Genomic DNA, 10,853 nt, shown 5'->3' with positions numbered 1-10,853 from the left:
TTTGTAGACAACAATGAGGCTTAAATGAGATTCAATGCATATGCACCAAAAATTTATTTACTTTCATGGGCAATCACTCATCTTCGTGCATAACCAGATTTCCTCTTCATGTGGAGCCATCGTATCTAGAACGACCATCTCAACAATCGTTCATGACATATGTCAATGGAACAAGCCTCAAAGCAATCGTTAAGCAATCGTTACATAACCTTCAACGCATTTTTAACAGCTTTTCAAACGATTTAGGATCAACGAAAGTTCAACACTTCATTCCAATAATTAATCAATACATGGAAACCTTTTACATCAACCTATGGACATGGACATGAATGCACAGTGAATCACATCCTATGATTCGAACATTTACACTATGAACTAAATCGCACCATTCATATACACCATAAATCGAATAGCATACTACGAATCGAATCAGGCCTGTCTACTGCCTGTCATTCATTCCATTCTATTCCAGAATCTACCAACGCACTGATAAATATCTTTGAATCTTCTAGTGAATGTTCATCTTAGAGAATAGGAGTTCAGAAATTTTCAAGAGGAGGAGTGGATGAAGATCATTAAGCAGACTAGAGAATGATTTGGCCTCCTTTTCTACGAATTTCCAGAGGGCGAATCCATTGCAATGTCTTTGACCATGTCTCAAGATTTCTGGAATCTTTATGGAAGGATATCAACATGAATAGGATTAGGAACAACTGCGATAATGATAGCAGTGAGATGAACCTGATTATTGTATCACGTGGGTTGAATGTTAGGGACACAAAACCTTCCTCACACCTGTCCCAAGGTCATTGACTTGGACAGGGTGCCATGGAGCAAATCATTCTGTAACCTTCACAAATCAGTGAAAACTACCTCATCTAAAGCCTAGTGGATGGGTGCGGCCCATTCATGCAGTTGTTACTAATGTGGTGGCTCAATTCATTAAGAAACTTTAAATATATTCAATTCCACAATGAGAAGGTAGCTAGAAGCTTAGCTTTGTTATCACACCCACGAGACACAACGTTCAAAGATTTCAGGAACTATTATCTGACAGGACATAGCAACACATGCAAAGGAACACCATATTAAAAATACAGTTCTGAGGGGCGCCGAGGTTTCTAGGCAGATTTCAGAGCATTATACTAGGTGCACAATGAAGAGTAAAATGCTCAAGTCTTACAAGCAACAGAAAAGGCAGAACTGACATGATAGTTCTGATGAGCAGGCGCATATTGAAGAATAAAATAGTCAAGTTCTTACAAGCAGTAGAAGGAGTAGAAACTGAGATGAGAGATGCCATAAAATCAATATGAAACTAACGACGACAGTGCTAAGGAGATTGTGGGAAAATTCAGATAAACGGTTGTAAATACACTAGGCATATAAAACATTTGTTTACAATTTAGTGTGCAGATATTCGACCAATCACTCTTCAAGGTAGAATCCAGTATCGATTCTCATGCAAGAGGTCAGAATACACAATGTTGTTTGAATTAGGACCAACGTATTTCATGAGGGAGTTAGTGTAGTAGATTCTTGGAAAAATAGAAGAGGGCGTTAAATGTGCAAAGAATATAACATAGAATTAGGATAAGGTAGGAATGGCAAAACCTAAATTTAGAACATGCATACCTAGCTGGAGGCCACAAAACTAGTGGCTCAAATTGGAGTAGGACTAGATTGGAGCATGACGAGCAATAGCCCGCTCTCATACCATGTTGAACACATATGGGCAACCAGAATACTCTGAAGGATAAAACATGAGAGTGCATTTTTATTAACAAATGATTTAGATTTATATTACAGGTTGTGACCGTTGGGTTTCACATCTGAAGGTCTCTTGAACTCTTTTTGTCCATTCTGCTTCCACACTAACCCGTTGAGGATCCAAGAGTCACAATCATAGAACCAATATCAAATATTATCAAGACTTCTACCACCTTCTCATTTTTTATCTTGCCACATGGTGTGCACTGATTTATTCACTAGGTCATGGGTTTTGATGTATGGTATTGAGGAGACCTTCATCTGATAATATGTCTCTCATTCTTGATACTTTGAATGAAAACTCTCATACTTTTTGTTGTGAAAACTATTAATTTAACCACAATGTTATCTTTTATAATCCAATAATGTAGTCTACCTACGAGGAGGTAAGCAATATGGGATTTCATTGTCATAATAAGAATATGAATACACATATAAATATATACTTTGTTTAATTCAGGGTGACTAGATGAGTTGTATTGGTTCTCATTTAGTATATGAGGTACACTCATATTTATCAATATGATATAGGGTTCAAGTCACAAAGATTAATTTAAAAGCCACAATAATGGACAACACTAGTGACATTGTGAGTACATATTTTTCAAAATAGAACAAATACCATCCTTCACTAGCTTGTATTCATGGATGCTGAGCCTCACTAGTTGTAGTAGATGGAATTTCAGTCCCGTCACAAAAAATGTTTTTCTCTCTATATGTTTGGTTCTTTTACATATGGCCTTAAACTCTTTCTTGCAATATGTGACAATAGTTCCATTATTAACTCAATAGGAGTTGTCTATTTGGAAATATGGCTTTAAGAATTTAGAAAAATAAAAATAAAAAATATTGTTCACCATATACACAGTTTGAAAAATGAAGTAGTCTTGGAAAACACTTGCCCAATATTGGCACACGAACACTCACCGAGTTTGAATCCACTCTCTTAATTATCACACGAACACTCACCGAGTTTGAATCCACTCCCTTAATTAACAATAGGATGGATTTGGGTAAATTTCGAGATTGATCGCTGAAATACAAAATAGAACCTTCAATTAACGCAGTTGCAGAGAAGATAACAGTGGAAATTTAACAGTGCTAATAAATTTTCAGAACATAAATTTTACCTTTTGCAAAGAAGTTAACAATGCCGACTCTTGAATCGCATGGAAGTGATAACCTCAGCAGCCCAATTAACCCAGTTGCAGAGAAGATAACAGTGGAAATTTAACAGTGCCAATAAATTTGCAGAACATAAATTTTACCTTTTGCAAAGAAGTTAACAACCCCAACTCTTGAATCACATGGAAGTGATAACCTCAGCAACCCACATGGCCTCTTAGCAAAACCAACGTTCCTGCTCATTGCATTTTTTATACTATCCATTTCCGCTTTTCCCTCGCCCCTCTGCTGGAAATAACCTTGGTAATAAAATATTCTCATTAAACATCATGAACCCTAAGAAGGCATGCAACGCAAAGGATTTCATAGCTTTGGAAGAATATATGTGGAGACCTGAAATTAGAAGTCTCCGAAAACCTGGGAGGATTGTGATCTTGTAAGTTTTAGGAGGTCATGTGATGAGAAAACAGAAAAGAAGTACTCTCGGACATAACTGATTTTCCTGTGAGTTTGAATTCCCTCTCATATTGAACAATATGATGGATTTGGGTAAATTTGAAGATTGATCAACAACACACTTACTTTTATTGTTAGAATAAAGGATGATTTGTAAATTGAAACACTACATTTCACAAAGTATTAAAATTCTACCATTAAAACCCAATGATCTAATTGGTTGAAAATATTGAATTTATATTTTGGATAAATCATGTTAAGGAAAATACAATAATAAAAGATTTAAAAATCATACACTATATTTGTTCTATTATTGTCATTCACTTTGTTTTATCTCTTGGATCCTTGGTTATAGTGCATATAGTTATAGTGCATATTTTTAGGAATATTTTGAGTATTGGCCCATTTTGATATACCTCAAAAGTAATTATAATTTAATTAAAATGATATATAATTTAATTTAAAAATGCTATAAATTTAAACAAAATAAATTATTTGTAAAGATATGGTATTGATAATACATGGTATTGGCCCATAGTATTGTTTTGTAACATACTAATTAAATGCCTAGTTATATAACATAATAATCAAAAGCATAGCCATGGTATTATGATTTTCTTCCCTAGTGTCTCTCTCTCCCTACCTCTCTATCTTTTCTTGTGGGTAAGCCTATGTGGAAGTTATTAATATCCATGGTAAATATCTATACGTTATATGTATATTATAATATTTTTTTATCTAAAATGTTGTTGGTAATTTTATTGATAAAAAACAAAGTTACAATATAAAAAATTTGAATTTAAAAAATATAGCACATCTCACATCTAATGGTCACCCATCTAATCCTAAACCATCCACCCTAATCTCTTTGTGCAACAATAAGGTCATTTTCATTTTTTTTGGCTAACATTACTTATTTTCACTATTATTATTATTTTATTGGAGAAATGACATACTTATACATCCCCTTATACTCCATTATAGAACGCACATGTGCCCCCAAAAATATGCCCAAAAAACAACAAAACACATAGAATATAAACTACAACTTTAGCCAAATTTAAGAATGTACACACGGGTGTCCAACACAATATGGTAGAAATGTGTAGTGTAACTTAATGTAATGTACTGTAAACTTAATCTAAAATAATGTAAACATTTTAACTGCCTGAAAATAAAACAAAAATAATCATAGTCAAAACAGTTTTCTTTGCTTGTCAAAATAAAATAGAATAAATAACTCTAAAATAAAAATAACTTCATGGTATTCAACAATGGTTTTGACCCATTCTACGGGAAGTTATGGTATTGATCCATGTTATTCATGTGGAAAATAATCTATTTAATTGGGAAAATTAAATTAGTCTACCAGCATCTTAACTCCTGATTTAGCAAACAAGAAGGGATCAAATGTGAAATAGATGGTCCCAATATCTTCACATGCAAACCTTATTTAATTTAGGTCAGCTCTTGGTACATAAGGAGTTAAGATGAATCTAGAATGGAATCTTAAATCAAAATTGGAATTTTCTAAACACAACTTCTATGCATTTCCTCGACTCCCCAGGAACATTTGCTGAAATGACTAACTAGATGTATCCTAGCATATTCATTCTCTGCAGTAGTATCCTGTGTATTCATTCTGTGCAGTCCACCCTACATTATTACCATGTTCAGAGATGTGATGGTCGCCTTGGCTCTATGACAAATTGTTGATATATTAATATCACTGTTAGTAGTTGTTTGTTAGGTGTAATTTTAATTGATTTGTTGTGTGCTAGGTGTCATAATCATTTTAGTCTTAATTGAGTTCTATTCCATAGGTCTCCAGTTTTACTTGATTTATTTATTAATAATGTTTACAGAAAGAAACATTTTTGCATAAAACTCTGTGAGAGAGCCGCAACTTGAGTGAAGAAAAGGGTAAAACTCTTTGATATAACAGCAGAACTTTGAAATAGCTCAGAAAACCAAGAAACCAACTGCAACAACGCCAAGGCAAAAGAGTTTGAAGTTTTTTTTGGGATCCATGCCTTAACGGTGAATAGTAAGAGGAAAAAGCTCGTTAGTCGAGCTCTCCTTACATCAATTTCAATTTAACTCTCCGTCCTATTGATGAACAGTGTGTTAGCACTGTAACGCTCGCCTTCAGCTGTGACAAAGGCTTTAGCACGCTGCCCTTAACCGTAGAGAGAAGCTTTAGAACGATGCCTACCCATTCTCTCCGCCGCGTTAGCAAAAGTCAAACCAGATTCAAAGCTTTAGAACGATGCCTACCCATTCTCTCCGCCGCGTTAGCAAAAGTCAAACCAGATTCAAATGTTTTGTTTAAGGAGGTCAACGAGGTTATTCGTTTCATCGCTTCACGTATTCATTTGGATTTTTTTTTTTTAATTTAAAAGCTTATGATAGGGCGAAATGAGGTATGCCTAAGTTGAAAAGTATTTTTTTTATAAGGGTTTCTTATAGAATATTTTTTTTAAGTTTTATTTTAAATAAAAAATTTGGAAATAAAAAATATTATGGAGTTTGTATTTTGTTTAAAGTTTTTTTTATAAAAATTTGGAAAGGAAAAGGATTTTTTAAAGGAGATTTAAAAGAAAGGGAAGACATTTTGCATTCAAAGAAATGCTTTTTCGAGTGCTTTGTCACACACCCGAATGTGTTTGGAAAAAAATATGAGTTTTGGTTTTTGAGAATGTGGACATTCAAATGATTGACAAAAATGCCCAAATGATTGACAAAAAGTGGAGATAAAACATCTAAATTTTATTCCCCTAATAACTAAGGAAAGAAGATTTCTATGTTCTAATACCACCTCCTCTCTTCTCTCCTAGGTCATTAGGAGAGAAGATTTAGATGTTCTATTGCCATCTCATGTAGATTTGTTCTGTCACATTGTCATTCTAGAAGTGGAACACATCCTTCTGGAAGAACATAACCAAATAATACCTCAACATGAAGGGTCTGACAATTTTGAGGTCACACGAAGGTTGGATGGTAAAGAGAGAAAGAGATATGTTTATAAGAGGCTTGGCCTTCAACTTTTTATAACAAAAGTGTCAAAGCTCTATAAAGTGAGTGTGCTCAGATTTTGTGTTAAAGAAAGAGCCATTTCCTTTCCAGACCTCGTGGATAGGGATAATCAATTAATCAAGTTCAAGCTAGTTGACAATCTAATTAAAGACCAATCTCAGCTTAAAAGGCATTCACATAAAGTAATTATCATCGAGGAAATACTAGTTTCAATAAAACAATGCTATCTCAATGAAAAACTTTGATGGTGTGAAGTAGCACTCAAGCTCATAGAGCTAATCCCCTTCCTAGGAAGTGTTAATAAAGTTGAGCAAAGTGCATCAATCATTTTTGAGAAATTCCACATTCATAATTACCATGAGGCCAATGCAAAGGAAATAAAAGTGTCCATGTTGCATTCACATTTATTAGTGTGTGTTAGTTACCCAACAACATAATTATCCAAACTAATATAGTGTAAAGTATCTCTTTTCAGCTCTCACACATGATAATTGTTATTTGAAGCAAGATTCTAAGAAGAATAGGTTTTATGCCTAGAGATTATATACATAATGGGTAGTCCAACTTAACAGTTGATTCTTTTTACTGCATTGATTAAATCATTTATGTTACTCCTTATTTATTTTCAAAATTTTTGTTGTAAAATACCTTCTAGCTTGCATTAAAGTAGGGGATTCAAGTAGGCACTCATAGTTATATTTCTCCCTCTAATTTAAGTTGCTTTGTCTAGCATATTTGTTAATGCTTAAGTTATATGTTGGTTAACTAACTTAGTCCCTTATATTTAACTTTTTTGAGATGCATTTTGCTGAACGTTGAATGAGTGGGCAAAATTCAACCTTATTTTTTGGGTAAATCTGATTTTAGTCGTAGTGTATATTTCATATTTAAATCTATTTATTTAATAGAATTTTAATAATGAATATCTTAAAATTAACACTAATTGCACATAAAATAGTGCATAAATATAAACCAAAATAATTTATAAAAAAAATTAATTTATATATATAATAATTATTATTCCATAATTAAGAAATATGTATTGCAAAAATATATAATTAAAATCTAACATAGTTATAATTATCATAATAACAATAATTATGATTATAATAATAGTTTTTTTTTATTTTATTTTAAAACTAATTAAAAAACAGAAAGGAAGAAGAAAGAAAGAACGTAATTTTATGAGAAGACCAAATCCATTAAAGGAACTATTGAATTGAATCAACACCCTTCGTTGTATCTGAAGATTGAATAGAATCAATAACTTTTCTTGTATCTTTGAATTTTATCATATAACCTTGCAATTAATTAAAACCAACTGAAAATTTGATAATGAAATTAGCTCATATAATTTTAAATCGTCAAGAACTAATAGCTTACAGTAAATAATACCAAAAACAGCTGACAAAAATGTGAACATTTTTCTTTCGTACATTCAACCGCAATCTCTTGAGTAGGGCAAAAAGAACATGGAGAAACGATATACCTACGATACCACTCGATAGTACCTAGCAGGGGATTTTTTTAGTTTGGCAGATCTACAGCATTTGCCATGGACACACTACCTGGTGACCGTTTGCCATAAGGGTGACCTACTCTGGTCACGAAGGCATGTGAGCAGATGGTGGGAAGACATCTCTTCTCGCCCTGCATGGAAGAAAGTTGTGGAAAACATGTCCTATCAGTGGTCTAGGCGAAGAAGAATCATAAGATCAATCGAAGTAACAATAAACATGGAGCATGGAAAAGGGGCGGGTACACCTGTATCAGTTTTTTTTTGGAACACCTGGAAGCTGCGGGTGCAAGAAAGGAAGAAAAAGGTGGTGGTTGAGATTGAAAAAGGGGAGGCAAGGAAAGAAGGTGTGAGTAGTGGTGTTCCTGTCGAGCATGCAGGTTTTTAGGGAGGACCACACATGAGCTACCCGTTTCGAAACGGTTCACCAAATTTTTGGGGCAGCCAATTTGACAAAGCTTATCTCAAATATTCGGCAGGAGAGGCGTCAACAGGCGATGCAGAGTATCTGGTTTGAACAAGGATGCGGAATATTTGAGAGAAGGTTTGTCAAATTGGCAGCCCCAAAAATTTGGTTAACCGTTTCGTTACGGGTAGCTCTGGTGTGGTGCACACTAAAATTGGGTGCTAACACACACCTAACCTTCTCTTCGGGTGTTCAAAAAAACTTGCTACACGTCTACCATCCCTTATCCTTGCTCCATGTTTACTGTTACTTCGATCGATCTGCTGATTCTTTTTCCCTAAAATGTTCTCCCACGCAGAGCGAGAAGAGATGTCTGCCCACCATCTGCTCAAATGCCTTCGCGAAGAGAGTAGGTTACCCTTATTGCAAACGGTCACGAGGTAGTGTGTCGCTTGAGTAGGCCGTCTTCACTCTCTAATTGTTGGTCATTTGGTGCCGTATTAACCACGTTCACTTTTCCAATTTCCTACACTTGTTTGGAGGGCGAATTTCCGCCTCCTCGTCTCGTAAAAGGATATTTATTAAAATCAGATCAAAATGGCCACCATTCATCGGCGGATATTTCAGACTGATCTTCCGCTGATCTTGCTTCTCATACACCCAAGCGACCATCACGTCTCTGACCATGGTAATAATGTAGCCCTGCCTGGAGAGAATGAATACAGGAGCATACATCTAGTTAGTCATTTCAGGAAATGTTCTCAATAAATGTATCGAAGTTGTGTTTTAGAAAATTCCAATTGTGATTTAAGTTTCCAGTCTAGATTCATCTTAACTCTAGATTTATCTTAACTCTCGATGTACCAAGAGCTAACAGAAATCAAATCAGGTTTGCATCCAAAGATATTTGATCCCTCTACTTTAGATTTGATCACTGGTGTTTGCTAAATCCCGAATTAAGATGCATCTAGGCTAGTTTAATTTGCCCCTTTAAATAGATTACTTTCCAGATGAATACCATGGGTCAATACCAGAGCTTCCCATACAATGGGTCAATACTGTAGTTGAATACCATGAAGTTAATTTTATTTTAGAGTTATTTATTTTATTTTGACCCGCACACTGTTTTGAGTAGGATTATTTTTATTTTATTTAGTTTTGATTTTTATATTATATTACAATAAATTTACATTACATTAAATTAAATTACCTTAGACATCTCTACCATATTGTGTTGGAGAGGCCCTCAATAAGTGGAGTTGAGGCATTTAAAGTGTACATTCCTAAATTTGGCTAAAGTTGTAGCTTATATGTTATATGTTTTGGTGTTTTTTTGGGCATATTTTTGCACCCACATGTGAGATGTGTTGCCATTAGGATGTGTTGCCCTTAGATGTAAGATGTGTGATAATTTTTAAATTCATTTTTTTTATGTTGTATCTTTGTTTTTTATCAATAAAATTACCAACAATTTTTAGATCAAACAAAGTATGATATAAATATAACATAAACAATATATAACATATAAATATTTACCATGAATATTATTAAGTTTTATATAGGCTTTTTGACAATACCATGGTCCAATACCCACAAGAGAAAGATAGAGATAGGGACAGAGAGAGGGAAGGGAGGGTAGAAAATCATAATACCATGGTTTATCAATACCATGGGCCATGTATGCTTTTGATTATTATGTTATAGATCTAGGCCTTCAATTATTCTCTTACAATATCATGGGCCAATACCATGGATTATCAATACCACATGCCCAAAAACCATAACTTATTTCAAAATCAAAATATTTTACAAATAATTTATTTTAATTAAATTTCATAATATTTTTTAATTAAATCTAAAAGAAAAAAGGTTATAAATACTATTGAGGTATATCGAAACTCAAGAGTACTAAAAATATTCCCACACTAACTAAATTGAGGATATGTGCACTTTAATCAAGGATCCAAGAAAAGAGAGAAAACAAAGTGACTATTAATAATAGAGGAAATATAGTGCATGATTGTTTTAAGTTTTTTATTATTGTATTTTCATTAACATGATTGATCCAAAATATAGGTTTAATATTTTACAACCAATTATATTTTTTTACTTTAGTTAATTTCTTAAATACAATACACGAGGATCATATTTAAGAGAAGGGGAATAGAGTGGGGGGGAGACAGAGAGGTGGGAGAGATAAGGAGAGAGAGAGAGTATGGGGGATAGAGAGATGGATTTGGAGGGGGAAAGAGAGGGAGGGAAGAATGAAAACATTGACAAGTAGAGGTGGAGAGAGAGAGGGTGTGATATGGAAGAGATGAAGATGGAATGAGGGAGATAGGAGATGAGGGAAGGGATAGAAAAGGAGAGGATAGAGATAGGGAATGAAGGAGAAGCAAGAGATAGGGAGACATAGACATGGATAGGGGAGAGGGGGAGAGAGATAGTGGGAGAGAAACAAGGGGAGACAGATGGAGATAGTGACATAGTTGGAGGTTCGAGAGAGAGAGTGTGTGTGTGATGGGGCAAGAGAGAGAGGGAGGT

This window comes from Pinus tabuliformis, chromosome 1_1 (genome assembly GCF_031772625.1).
Source record: "Pinus tabuliformis cultivar Carrire ecotype Pingquan chromosome 1_1, CPIR1, whole genome shotgun sequence".
Taxonomy (NCBI): domain Eukaryota; kingdom Viridiplantae; phylum Streptophyta; class Pinopsida; order Pinales; family Pinaceae; genus Pinus; species Pinus tabuliformis.
This window is presented reverse-complemented; position numbering follows the sequence as displayed.